Source organism: Zalophus californianus, chromosome 3, assembly GCF_009762305.2.
Source record: "Zalophus californianus isolate mZalCal1 chromosome 3, mZalCal1.pri.v2, whole genome shotgun sequence".
Taxonomy (NCBI): domain Eukaryota; kingdom Metazoa; phylum Chordata; class Mammalia; order Carnivora; family Otariidae; genus Zalophus; species Zalophus californianus.
The window spans coordinates 112,951,399-112,965,638 of NC_045597.1; positions in this window are offsets into that span (position 1 = coordinate 112,951,399).

Genomic DNA, 14,240 nt, shown 5'->3' on the forward strand with positions numbered 1-14,240 from the left:
AGGTTTATTAAGCCTTACATCACTTTATCATCAAGGTTAACTCCTTGCTCTAAGGGCCATTAAGAGAGCTTTATTATTAGTTTGTAATTTTGTATGTTTTAAGTGGAATGACATTATTTTGCCCAAGTGAATAAAATGAAGTACAGTAATTGTAATTGCTATTGCCAGACTCCATAGCGAGCCTCACAGGATTTTCCAAAAGTAAAATGACAATGCATCATCATCAACCTGGCTACCATCCTGCCATGACAATTCCTGGAATATTTCCAACATTCTCCAACAATTCTTGGGTGTCCCTGCATAAGATATATGACATGTCAAAGTCCAGATTCATTAACTTTCTACTTTTTTTCCCCCTTCACTACAAGACAATCCTTCATCATTGACTCATTTTTTAAAGGAGTCCTCCAGTTAAAAATATATCAAGATCTTGCCACAAGATTTCTTGACACTGACTCGTTATTATAGAAAAGAATATATTCAAGGAAACTAATGGGTAGTATAATGGCCAAGTGACAAAGCACAGCACTATACACACAAGATGAATAGCATTGACATAAGATGATAAACGGAAGTACCTGAACATTCATGGTGATTAAAATCTATTTAAGAGAAGTGGAGTTACGAATTAAGGTGAACCAACACATTACCAAGAAACTGAATATAACAAATTCTTAATGCCTTAGGCCTATATTACCTGGTTCTTATTCTGAGAAATAATATTACTTGCTGTTTATTACTCTGCCCATTCCCCTGCATATTCTCTTGTTGCATATTTGCACACACACACACAAGCACACGCACACATAGATGAACCAGTCAATTTGACCAATGACAGTTTCTTGACTATGTACTTTTGCACATCACTGTGGTTTTGTCATTCCACTGTTTAAGTACCCTCTAATTAAAACTGCTTTGCTTCTCTTACTCCTCCTTGCTCTATTAACTTAGGACTAGCATAGATCTGGCTCTTCCAGAAATACTTGCTTTGCAATGAAAAAGACACTAAACTAGAACTAACTTAAGCCAGAATGTGGATGCCACACAGGATAATGCCATTTTTTACTGAACCAAAGCATAGGCAAGTGACTGGGAAAGGATTTTATGAGGCAATCACGAGGAAGGAAGGTCCAGTTCCTTCACATACAATAATTTTATTTGAATCAAGTGTTACCCAAACTTCCGCTTGCATTCAGCTGGATAATCTGTTGCATATACCTGTGGAGTTGGTATCAATGAATAAACAAGCTTCATACAAATAGCATTTGGCAACTGTTTTCAGAACAGTCATGGAAACTTTCTGCTTCATTCTTCAGAATTCTCAAGGAGAACACCAAAGAACTCTGAATGATTGGTATAATACAAATGTCTACTTAAATAAAGGAAGCAAAAAAATGACCTGAGAGGCCACTAACTTATATCCATTCAGTTTGATTCAAACTACAATGTGCTTTCAGAATTTCAAAGTTAAAAAAAATCATGTGATTCATCTGGTTAGCCCCTTGGCACTGTATATGAGGAAAATAAGGTTAGGTAGGTTTAAGAAATTATTTGATTAAGATAAATTTCAAAAGCAGTATGTACATTTAAAGAGGTCCATATGTAATAAGCAGTCAAAAATTAGGCTCCCTAGAATCAATTATGTAGCTGACTAAGCATGGTTATCTTCTACAGCATGTATTAAATACCCTTATAATCATTTATCTTCTATTAAAAAAAACATGGCAATAATATATACTTCCAAGATTATTATGAGATATATATAAAATAACATCAAAGAGACTCATAGTTCAATAACTTGCACAGAATAGAACCCAAAATAACTTCTTCCTCTTTCTGTTTAACTCATGTTAGTTTGAATTAGTCTATTCTTACATTCATTTATGCATTAGATTAGGTGCATCTTATCACACCAGTTTTGACTGACTTTTTTATTCCAGTAGAAAATATGTAATATTATTTTGGGGATATGAATCTGTTTTACATAAATGTTATGTTCCCTTTTGTACTTTGCTGTTTTTATCCAACAGTATGTATTAAAAAACTTTCCCCATAAATAAATTTGATTTTTTAATTATGGAATTGTGTTTCATAGGATGTATTTTCTAAGATTATTTGGCCAGTCTCTGATTTTTAGATGCTTATTTCTAGATTTTTCAAGTTTCTTGCCCTTACAAATTATGACTCAACAAACATTTTTCATATACCTTATTGTACAACACTTCCTGAGTACATACCAAATATGGATTACTGGAACAAACACACCTCAGTTATCTATGGTTGGATAACAAATTATTTCAAAAGCTTGTGGCTATACACAATATACACAGTAGTTATTTATTATTTCTCATGGTTTCTCTGGGTTAAGTATTCTTTATTTAAAGATTTTATTTATTTATTTGACAGAGAGAGAGACAGATAGCGAGAGCAGGAACACAAGCAGGGGAAGTGGGAGAGGGAGAAGCAGGCTTCGGGCTGAGCAGGGAGCCCAATGCGGGACTCGATCCCAGAACCCTGGGATCATGACCTGAGCCGAAGGCAGACGCTTAACCACTGAGCCACCCAGGTGCCCCTGGGTTAAATATTCAAACAGGGCACAATGGGGATGGCTTGTGTCTGCACTCTGATGTCTAAGGCCTCAGCTCCAAGATCCGAAGTCAAGAACTCAAATCTATCTGATGGTTGTGGCTAATTGTCAGCTACAAGCTTGGCCCACTCTGTCATTGGAATATCCACTCATGACCTCTCTGTGTCACCTGGACTTCTTCACAACATGGTGGCAGATTTTCCCAGAACAACCTTGTCAAGACAGGGAAAAGGCCAGAAGGAAGTCATATTGCTTATTACAACTTAATCTCAAAAGCCACACATCATCACTTTCATTACGTTGTAAGGTTTAAGATATTCACACAGATCTGTCTAGTTTCAAAGGAAGTAAACATAACCTTACTTTTGAAGGAAGATGTCATCATGACATTGGGCAACCATATTTTGGAAAATCTCATCTGCAATGAAAGGAAATAAGCATTTAAATTTCAGTAGATATTGCCAAACTATTCTCCAAATTGGCTTTACTATTAATATTTCATGTGGCAGTTAAAACAAGGTAAACTTTAATTCACATTTGGCTTCTACCTGTTAAAAAAATAAATAAAAGATATCATGCCCATGTATTTCAACCAAGACAGAGAAGCAATCAAGTTCTATTACAGTATTTCTGGGGAGGGGAGAGAGAGAGAGCAAGAGACTTCATTTTCCTTTTTAAATAAAACTCTCAAGATACAGATAGGTAACTCAATCTTTTTATGCCTCAGTTTCCTTATTTGTACAATTGAGATAATTAATATAATCTCCCTCAAAATACTATTACAAGACTGAAGCAAATTGACTAAAATAATGTATGCATACATAATAATGTATGTAAAGCGCTCAGCATAGTAAGCAAATAATAAGTGTTTAAATTTAGTGTTCTATATACTTTTATCGTAATAAATTTTATAACTATTCCTATTATCCTTTTTCACATTTTTCCATTTTCCCATGCAAACTTTTCAAAAGACTAACTTAATTTTGCCCTATCTCCTTTTCAATAGCTTTTATATCTGCAACCCACTATAATCTGATTTTAGCCCTATAAGTATTTTACAAAAAAATTTAACTAAGAGCATGAACAATCTCTCATTTTCTAAATTAAATAAACAATCTTTAGTCTTTAGGGTAGAGCTCATTGCTACTTCTGACACTAGTCATTTACCATTTTTCTTCTTAACATGTATATATATGTATACATGGAAATGTGCATGGATGTATGTTTACTCCTTCAAGAAGTGTACAAGCAGTTAAATTCACTTTGTTAAACAAATTTTTAAGACGACATGTAAATTAAAAAAAATAAATAATATTTGAAAGGTACTACAATTGTGCCTAAATGTAGTAAGACTACATAAATGCTTATTTTTGTCATTATTTGCTATTATTACTAAAAAAACTGATTTCTTACTCATTGCACAAACCACACAAGCCAAAAGACCATGGAGTTACATCTTCAAAGTGCTAAAAGATAAATAAATCAATAAATCAACCAAAAAATCTACACCCAGAAAAATTATTAAAAAGAAAGAGAGAGGGGCACCTGGGTCGCTAAGTCTCTTAAGCGTCTGACTCTTGGTTTTGGCTCAGGTCATGATCTCAGGATCATGAGATTGAGCCCTGCATCCATGCTCAGTGAAGAGTCTGCTTGGGATTCTCTCCCTTTCCATCTCCCTCTGCCTCTCCCTTGGCTTGCACATGTTCTCTCTCTCTCTCAAATAAATAATCTTTAAAAAAATGAAAGAGATATAAAAACCTTCTCAGGTAAAAAAAAAGAATTAAAAAGTGTATTCAATGCCAGAACACCTGTTTTACAAGAAATGTAAAAGCAGTTATTCAGGAAGAAGTATGATATGAGGCAGAAATTTGGATCTACACATAAAAAATGGGAAGTCCAAGAATGACCATAAATGAAGGTAAATATAAAGTTATTTTTAAAGTTGCTCTTAAAAACTGACTGCATAAAGCAAAAATAGAGACAATGATAATATATGTACAGGATATACATTTTTCTCAAACACACAAGAGACGTTCTCCAGGACAGACCATATGCTGGGCTACAAAACAAGTCTTTATATAAAAAGACTGAAATAATGAAAGTATCTTGCCTCCAATCATAATGGAATGAAAATGTAAATCAGTAACAGACAGTAAACTGGGGTATTGACAAATATATGGAAATTAAGCAACACATTAGTGAACAACCAATGCAACAAAGAAGAAATTACATGGGAGGTTAGAAATTACTTTAAGACCAATGAAAATACAATATACCAAAATACATGGAATGCAAAGAAAATAGTGCTTAGAGGAAAACTTATAGGTATGAATGGCAACATATAAAAAAAAATCTCAAATAAATAGCAAAATTTTGCACCTAAATTATCTAGAGAAAGAAGAGTAAACTAAACACAAAACTAACAGAAGGAAGGATAGAATAATAGATTAGAGCAGATATAAACAAAAAAAGATAAGAGGAAAACAATAGAAAGAATTGGTGAAACCAAAAGTTTATTCTTTTAAAAGATCAACGAGATTTTTAACAAACCTTTAACTAGACTGGTTAATAAAAAAGAGAAAAGGTGCAAATAACGAAAATTAGAAAAGAAAGGGAGTTCACTACTACTGATCTTACAGAAAGTAAAAAAGATTGTAAGGGAATTTTACGCCAATGAGACAAACTGTATGAAATGGAAAAAATTCCTAGAAATACACAAACCACCAAACTGGACTAAAGAAGAAACAGAAAATCTGAACAGACCTATAACAATGAGACAGATTGAATTAGGGAAAAAGAAAAAAAAAAAGGGCCTTCTAACAAAGCAAAGCCCAGGACCAGATGGCTTCAATCATGAATTCTACCAAACATGTAAAGAGGAATTAAGACCAATCCTTCTCAAACATTGCCAAAAAATAGAAAAGAAGAGAAAGCTTTCTAATTTATTCTATGAGACTAGCATTATCTTGATACCAAACTCAGATAAAGACTATTACATGAAAAGAAAACTATATGAATAGAGAAGGAAAACATCCTCAACAAAATGCTAGCAAACTGAATCCAACAGCACCCTTAAAAGGGCATAGGCCATGAAAAAATGGGATTTATCCCCAAATGCAAGTGTGGTTAAACATATGAAAATCAATCAAGGTAATACACCAAATTAGAATGAAGAAAACAAAAAGATCATCTCAATTAAAGCAGTGAAAGCATTTGTCAAAAACAAACTCTTTCATGATAAAAACACATAGAACACTAGGAATAGAAGGAAATTTTTTCAACATGATAGAGGGAATTTATTAAAAAAATAAACACAGCTAGCAATTATACTTAGTAGTGAAATACTGAAAGCTTTCCCCCTAAGTTGAAGAATAACAAAAAGATGCTTCCCATGCTACTGCTATTGAACTTTGTACTAGAAGTTCTAGCAAGAGAAAAATTCAATAAAAAGTAATAGAAGGCATTCAAATTGGAAAAGAAAAGATAAAGCTATCTCTTTATATATTATATGATCCTATATTAGCTATTAGATCTAATAAATGAATCCAGGGTACAAGATCAAATGCAAAAATCACTAGCAATAAACAAGCTGAAAATGAAATTAAGAAAACAATTCCATTACAATAGCATACAAAAAATTCAATTCTTCCCAAATCATTCCAGAGGCATTATCCTGGTATGGAAACCAAAGGTATTTAACAAGAAAGAAAACCACAGACTAATATGCCTCATGAACAACTATGCATAAATATTTTTAAAAAAATACTTGGAATTCAGATCCAACAATATATAAAAAGGATAATATATCACTGTCGAGTGGTGGTTTATCTCTGGAATCCAAGGTTAGTTTAACATTAGAAAACAGATCATTATCATTCAACATAATACCAAACTAAAAACACTATCCACACCAACAAAATCATGTGATCATCTCATTAGAATAAGCATTTGATAAAATCCAGTATTCATTCTTTTTTTTTTTAAGATTTTATTTATTTATTTGACAGAGAGGTAGCGAGAGCAGGAACACAAGCAGGGGGAGTGGGAGAAGGAGAAGCAGGCTTCCCGTGAAGCAGGGAGCCCAATGGGATCATGACCTGAGCCGAAGGCAGACGCTTAACGACTGAGCACCCAGGCACCCTTCCAGTATTCACTCTTGATAAAACTCCTGAGGAAAGTAAGAATAAAAGAGAATTTCCTAACCCTTATAAAGAGCATCCAAAAAAAAAAAAGAAAAGGTAAAAAACCTACAGCTAATATCATACTTAATAATGTAAGACTGAATGCAATCAGGAAGAAGAAAAGAATGTCCACTCTCAGCATTTCTTTTCAAAACTGTAGTGGAATTTCTAGGTAATAACTAAAGTAAGAGGCATAAGAGGCATACACTTAGAAAAGACAATTAAAAGTGTCTTTATTCATGAATAACATTATTCTTGATGAAGAAAATGTGGGAGAATATACCCCAAAACTACTGTAACTGTTAAATTACTTTAGTAAGAATTAAAGGATATAAGATCAATATACAAAACCAACTGAATTTCTATACACTAGCAACAAATAATTGAAAATTGGAGTAGAAAATACCATTTACAGTAGATCCAAAAGCATAATATATGCAGGGATAAATGTGGTTGAAAATGTGCAAGTTATATACACTAAAAACTACAAAATTTTCCTGAAAGTTTTTAGAAGAACCAGAGAAAAGGAGAGATAAGTCTTACTCATTGGTCAGAAGCCTCAAAGTTTTTTAGATGCCAAGTCCCCCAAATTGATGTATAATTTCAACATAATTCCAATATTCAATAAGGTTTTCTTTGTAGAAATTGACAAGCTGATTCTAAAACTCATACATGTTGTGACTTTGTTAAATTAACACTCGTTAAGAAGAGCCCCAAGGTCTAATGGTGAGCTATGGTTCAACAAACGACTGAAAGAAAATTAAAACAGAAAAGTATTTCACAAACTCACAGATATACACATAACTCAAGTGGCTACATGGGAAGGTCAAGGCAAGATGAAGGCAGAGAAAGTGCCAAGACCTGGAGCACACACCTTTATTAGGGTCCCTGGGTGGAGTGCTTAGAGTTCCCAGGCTATGGATGGATTAGTCTATTCAAACCAAAAAGAATGAAGTTTTGGTAAGTTCTGTGGAAATCTCCTGTAAGGGGTACAAAAGAGGAAGTCCCTGGGCCCAAAGACCTATGAGTACTAAGTATAAGTCAATTACACCTCAATAATACAAAAGAAAGGAAATAGAAGTTTTTATTTGTATGGCTAAATATAAAAACACTTACGTTAGGGAAACACAAAGTAGTAATGTTGCAATTCCCATGTAGTCTACAGAAACAGAAGTAATTGTTTATAGAAAATGAAAAAGGAAGCATCCATATGGAGAAGAAAAATGAAAGCTGGAGAGAGGTTTTACGGGTTCTCTGTGCCTTCCAGTTTCTCATTTTGGCCCACTTTTGAGACCTGTCTGCATGCATTCCCACAAACTCCAAGACACATTCTATTTCCTGTAACACATGTTCATTACCAATCCACATATTTGCATTTATTTGATTTTTGTTGTTTTTGAAGCTAGCACAAGTAGGTTTCTGTTCCTTGCAACCCAAAGTATTCAACTAATATGATAACAATTCCATCCCCCAGTATGCTTGAAGCTTGACAGTCAGTCCCTTTTCTCCTGTAGGCAGATATACAGAGGAAGCCAAATCACAATTAACTTGTTTGGTGAATGTAGATGCAGCACAAAAATGAGTTAGCTAAACTGAAGTGTTAATGGTACCAGACTCACATAGTTTTAGGTTTTAATGTCATAATAACAAGGCTCGAGCTTGCCAATAGGACTGTAATAATCCAAATCTATCTTTTTTAAGGCTCTCTCCTGGACAGTACTTAGAATAATACCTATTTCCAACACTGTCCTCTATGAATAATTCTATCTTCATGACTGATCTATCCCCATTTTGACACTATTTCTTAAGTATAGGGACATACTCTATCAAGTTTGAGTTGTATCTTATGAGTGATTGCTCATTTTTTCCCCTATTTAATAAATGCTGATTTTAGGGTGCCTGGGTGCCTCAGTTGGTTAAGCGACTGCCTTCGGCTCAGGTCATGATCCTGGAGTCCCAGGATCGAGTCCCGCATCGGGCTCCCCGCTCAGCAGTGAGTCTGCTTCTCCCTCGGACCCTCCCCCGTCTCATGCTCTCTCTATCTCATTCTCTCTCTCAAATAAATAAATAAAATCTTAAAAAAAAAAATAAATGTTGATTTTAAAGACTAATACTTGAAGAAAAAATATTTTCCTTATTTCCAGGTTCTTCAGAGTCATTCTACCATTATTCCTAATTACTGATGACTATAATTACACTATTAACTGGGCTTGTTGCCAAAAATAAATTTGGAAAATTTTGCAAAATTTTAAACTGAAAACTGCTCAAATGTACAATTTTATTACTGATGTAGCAGTCAAAAATATTGTTTTAACATGTATTTTGGGGGCACCTGGTTGGCTCAGTTGGTAAGCATCTGCCTTTGGCTCAGGTCACGATCCCAGGGTCCTGGGATCGAGCCCCCACATCGGACTCCCTGCTCAGCAAGGAGCCTGCTTCTCCCTCTCCCTCTGCCCCCACCCCCATTCCCACTCACACTTGTGCTCTCTTTGCTATTTCTCTCTCTCTCTCCTCTCAAATAAATAAAATAAAATAAACATTTTTTTTTTTGCCTGTGTATCACAACATGACCTTCTTTACAGGAAATGTAATTTTTCTTTAGTCTCCCCTTGTCATTGAGCAACTAGAGGATAAAAGTTGTTAGCCTAAAATATACATAAATAACTCACACTGATACTGACCAGGAGTTCTATCACCTTGGTTTGCACTACTGTGCCTGTAAATATTATGTAGAGTCCCGGAAGGGAGTGGAGTAGCAGCTATTCTAAAACAGATAGAAGGATGGATGGAAAAAAGTATTAACAGAAAATGAGTATTTAAGTAGTCTATAGTTGAGTAAAATGGTGATGGATAAGTTGTCAATAAAAAGCCAGACATGAGTCCTCAAGAGGTCCTGGTATGTAAACATAAATAAGAAATACACCTGCTCCAGGACCTCAAGAGGTCCAGGTAAAATAGTCTATCAGTAACCCAGCCAAATTAGCAAGTCAGTCAATGTGAAGCTTCAAGAAACCTCAAAGAGTTTGAAACAGAAGATGTTTGACCAAGTTAGAAATGTTATGGGTTTCTAAACAGGGTAGAGATTAACCTGGTCTGAGGGGTCAAAAACATAAAAGTTAAACATTTATTCTGCAGGACATGTTTTGTTTAGGGAATACTCTCTGGAGCCAGACCTCTTAAGTTCTGATCCTCAGCCATTTACTGACTATGTGAACATGGGCACCTAACTTTGTCTTGGTTTCCTCATTTGTAAAATAGGATATTAATTGTACCTACTTCATAAGAGTGCTGTGATGAATAGTTAAGTTAAAAACTGAAGGCACTTAGGTACCTGCTATGTGGTATGTGTTCAATAAGACCAACTATTATGATTGATAATGGATAAATACAACTCTTTAAACCTCACTTTTTTCACCATTCCAGAAGATCAGATCTAGGTTTAGGAGGTCACATGTGTTTATGTTGTACACTGCATCATCTGGGTATATGGAGAAAACTAATAAAAGAATGTGTATGCTTATATAAGTCCCTCCTTGATGCTAAAATGTTCTCTAGTCTTGACTTACTTATCTATGACTGACATGTCTTTTCCTGCTTCTTGGACAATTCTGCATCTCGAGTATACTTTCTTTTCCCTCTGAAGAGATCTAAACACCTTTGCTTTCAAAAGATTAATTTACATACTATCTGCCAGAAGGAATTTCCAGCCTCTCTAAATATTAATAAAATGTCTTTACAAAATTAATAAAAATAAAATTGTTTATTATTAGCTAAACTCTGTACTAAAGTTTCTTCCTGTCTGTCTTTCCAGCACATCTCATCTTCAAAATAACATAATGAAACAGATACTGGTATTATCTCTGGTATACAGATACAGAATTTGAGGGGTAGAGAAGTTAAGAAGTTAAGATATGTTTCCACAGTCAACTTGCTAGGAGGAGGCAAAGCCAGAATTTCAACCCAGGAAGTCTGGCTTCACAGAGAACTTACTGGTTACCAGGCTCAGTATCAAGCACGGATGCTGCTGAACTTCACCAACTGCCATACAAATCAATTTCAAAACCCAATAGGACCCAATCTGTAGTTGGAACCCTGAAAAGTCCTTTCATCCAGCATAGTTATTCTGAGTGTGCTGGATTTCAGGTACCAAAGAAGATATTAGAGATACAATAATAAATAAGTCAACTATACTAATAAGGGAAGAGGTCAAAGTTAGATCCAGAAATAAGGCATGCACGTTATTGTACATTCTTCTTTCCTCAGCAGATAGTCAATCAATAGCTTTTGGTCAACACTATGAGTAGTTATTATATACATACTGCTGTTTCTTGGGCTCTGAGTAAAGCCATGGAGAAGGTCAAAACATGGCCTTAGGCTTCAAGGGTCATAAAATTTAATTCAAAACATAATTACAAGCATTAAACATTAAGTGGGAATGTACTAAATCACTGACTTGAAGATGTCCAAGGAAGAAAAAAATATGAAAATAGGACATCGCATACATTCCCCAACTCATAGTAATAACAGGAACAAAAACAGAGCAGTTAAATTTCATTGTTTTATTATGTATCTAAGTAATGTTTGGCTTGAATCAAGAATTTCTTGGCTAAAAAGAGTCCAAAAACTACCACACTGTAAATCTTTTTCATTATTTAGCTTACAGATCAATACCATTAACTGAGACAAGTCTCTCCCTTCTTTTTCTGTGAATCCCTTTCACGTGAACTTCTCCCAGTACTCTGGTCATGGGGTTTCCTGAAACCACTTTTCAAAAGTTTAGAGATATTATTCACTGTATTCTGTACCCCATCCTTCACTTCAACATTCTTTCAGATTACCAATTTTCTCTAGATAGAATGGAACAGAAAATATCTTTATCCACCCCACCTTTTCCGGGTCTATTTGCCACTCTACCAATCCTATAATCCTGAGTTTGGTAACAGACTGTAAGAAAAGCTATGTTCAAGTGACAGTGGAGAACTGGTAGAACAGAAATGAAGAATTGCACTGTTCAAAAATAATTTTAATGCATGAAAAGAGGTAAAACTGAGCACAGCTACATTAAATTTTACAAAATTATCACTTGACAAAATGAGAGACAGTATGGGTTTGGATTCAGATATATTTAGGTTCAAGTATAGATTTTCTAATTAATCCAGATAACATCGGAAAATTTATTTAACCTCTAATTGAACCTCAGGATAAGGGGATAATAATACCAAAATACTAAATTATTATGAAGTTTAACATCAAATTACATGCTGTATAGGAAATATGAAAATAACAAGAGTTCTAGTCTCTTTTATTTGGGTAAATGGAAAGAAATATAGTGTCCTGTCTTATTTTACATATGTGAACACTGTGTATTTTATTCAGCAAGCAGTTCTGATAAACTATTTTTATTGGCATTGATTTTTATATTGGAGCATAATACACAGTATTTTCTAATAAAAGACCCCAATAATTCAGGTTGCCTGACTGGGTGTAAAGACCTACTTTCCCCAAAAGTCTGAGTCAAATTTATCCCAGGATCACCAGGTGCTAGCCACCAGCATCCTTAGATAATTTCCTGTACAGCTGGAATTCTCATAAAAAGTATCTGCTGCCTAAGTGCTATCTTTTTATATCCTATTTCCAAGGCTGTTCTCACTCTTATGCCATAAGAACATTGAAGAACTGGGCTCTTCTCCTGGAGGATATTCCACTGTGCATCCAGCAATGTCATAATCCCACTTTCTATTTCTTTTGGATTAAGAGTCAATAAGAGACTGCTTGCTTCCCTTTAGCTGACCCTTGAATTATATTTCCCCAATAAACCCGTTAACTTACCCATATTATATGACATTGTCATGTTTACTTCTGCTCACCCGTCCACATAAATGTATAATAAAGTGTGGCTTTTTTACTCAATAATTTAAAATATTTAGATATTTTACATATATGTATAATGTATAATGTGCATTAAAGGCATTAACATGTTTTTCTTAGAAAAAAATACTAAATGTTTTAGATTAATTTTTGAGAAAAGGCAATGCTTGAGTATTGTAGTGAATCTGAGTCCCTTGGTAATAAATAATTGGCAAGTAAGTTGCGGTAGCCGGGAATGAAAAAGCTGTATGTGATCATGGACAGTATCTCTGCCTAGTTCCTAGAGCCCATCTGAGGATCTGGTATAATTTAGAAATGATAGAGACTATTTTAATTTTCATAGTCTTGAAAATCAGTATTGATTTCATGATGCTTGCTGATATCAGAGGTGCTGACAGGGCTGCATTTCAAATCCAGCTCAAAGCAATAGCTAGGACATGCCTTTCACCAGATTTGAAAATTATTTCGCATTCCATACCCTCTCCCAATTGTTGTAATAAACCATACACCATAAGAATCAAGAGTTTATGAGGAGACATAGGAGAAGCAAATCTTTAAGTACAGCCTTTCCCATAATATGGAGTTAACTGTCTTTATGCGTTTCTATCAGGTGGTTTTATTACTTTTCTGTGGAAACTTGGCATCTTATGATCTATAGCACCGCCTCCTTAGCCCTAGAAAAGTCTTGAGCTAAATTCAACCATGCCCACTCAGTGTCCCTAAAAAAGAAAAACAATATATTGTATTATATTTCATATCCCTAATCTGTCTAATCAACATTAGATAGGTTTCTGTTGCTTCCCAATTCATAGATTTAAAAAACATATAATGACAGACAACTATAAACTCACTATCTAAAACGAGAAGAAAAGAAAAAAATCCAGATACTAAGATATTGCCTGGTTTAAAAATCTATTATCTCCAATGACCATCTACTAAGAAGACATGGTCTTTTAGGGAAGATCAACCTTCAAACTTCTATGGAGAGAAAGAATAGAACTGGCTTTGGAGTGAACACAAAACTTCATTCAAAATAGATCTTAGATCTAGATGGAAAATTTACAAGTATGTAACTCTTAGAAGAAAACACAGGAGCAAATCTTTGTGACCTAAGATTAGGCAGTCTTCTTAGATATGACAACAAAAGCATCACTGACCAAAAAAAAAAAAAAAAAAAAAAAAAGGTAAATGAAACTTTGCCCAAATTAAAAACTTTTGTCCTTAAAAGGACACCTTCAAAAAGTGAAAAAAAAACAACTTAGAGAATGGGAGAAAATGTTTGCAAATCAAATATTTTGGAGTGGAGTTTTATCAAGAATAAATAAAGAACTCTTAAAACTCACCAATGAAAACGGCAACTCAATTGAAAAATGAGCAATTTGAGTAGACATTTCTCCAAATAAGATATACGAGTGCCAATGAATACATAAAAAGATGTTAAATATTATTAGCCATGAGGGAAATATAAATTAAAACCACAGTGAGATACCACTTCACATACACTAGGATGGCTACAGCTAGCAAGATAGGCAACATAACAGCAGGCGTCGGCAAAGATGTGGAAAAATTGGAACACTCTTCTGTTGTCGATGGGAATGTAACAT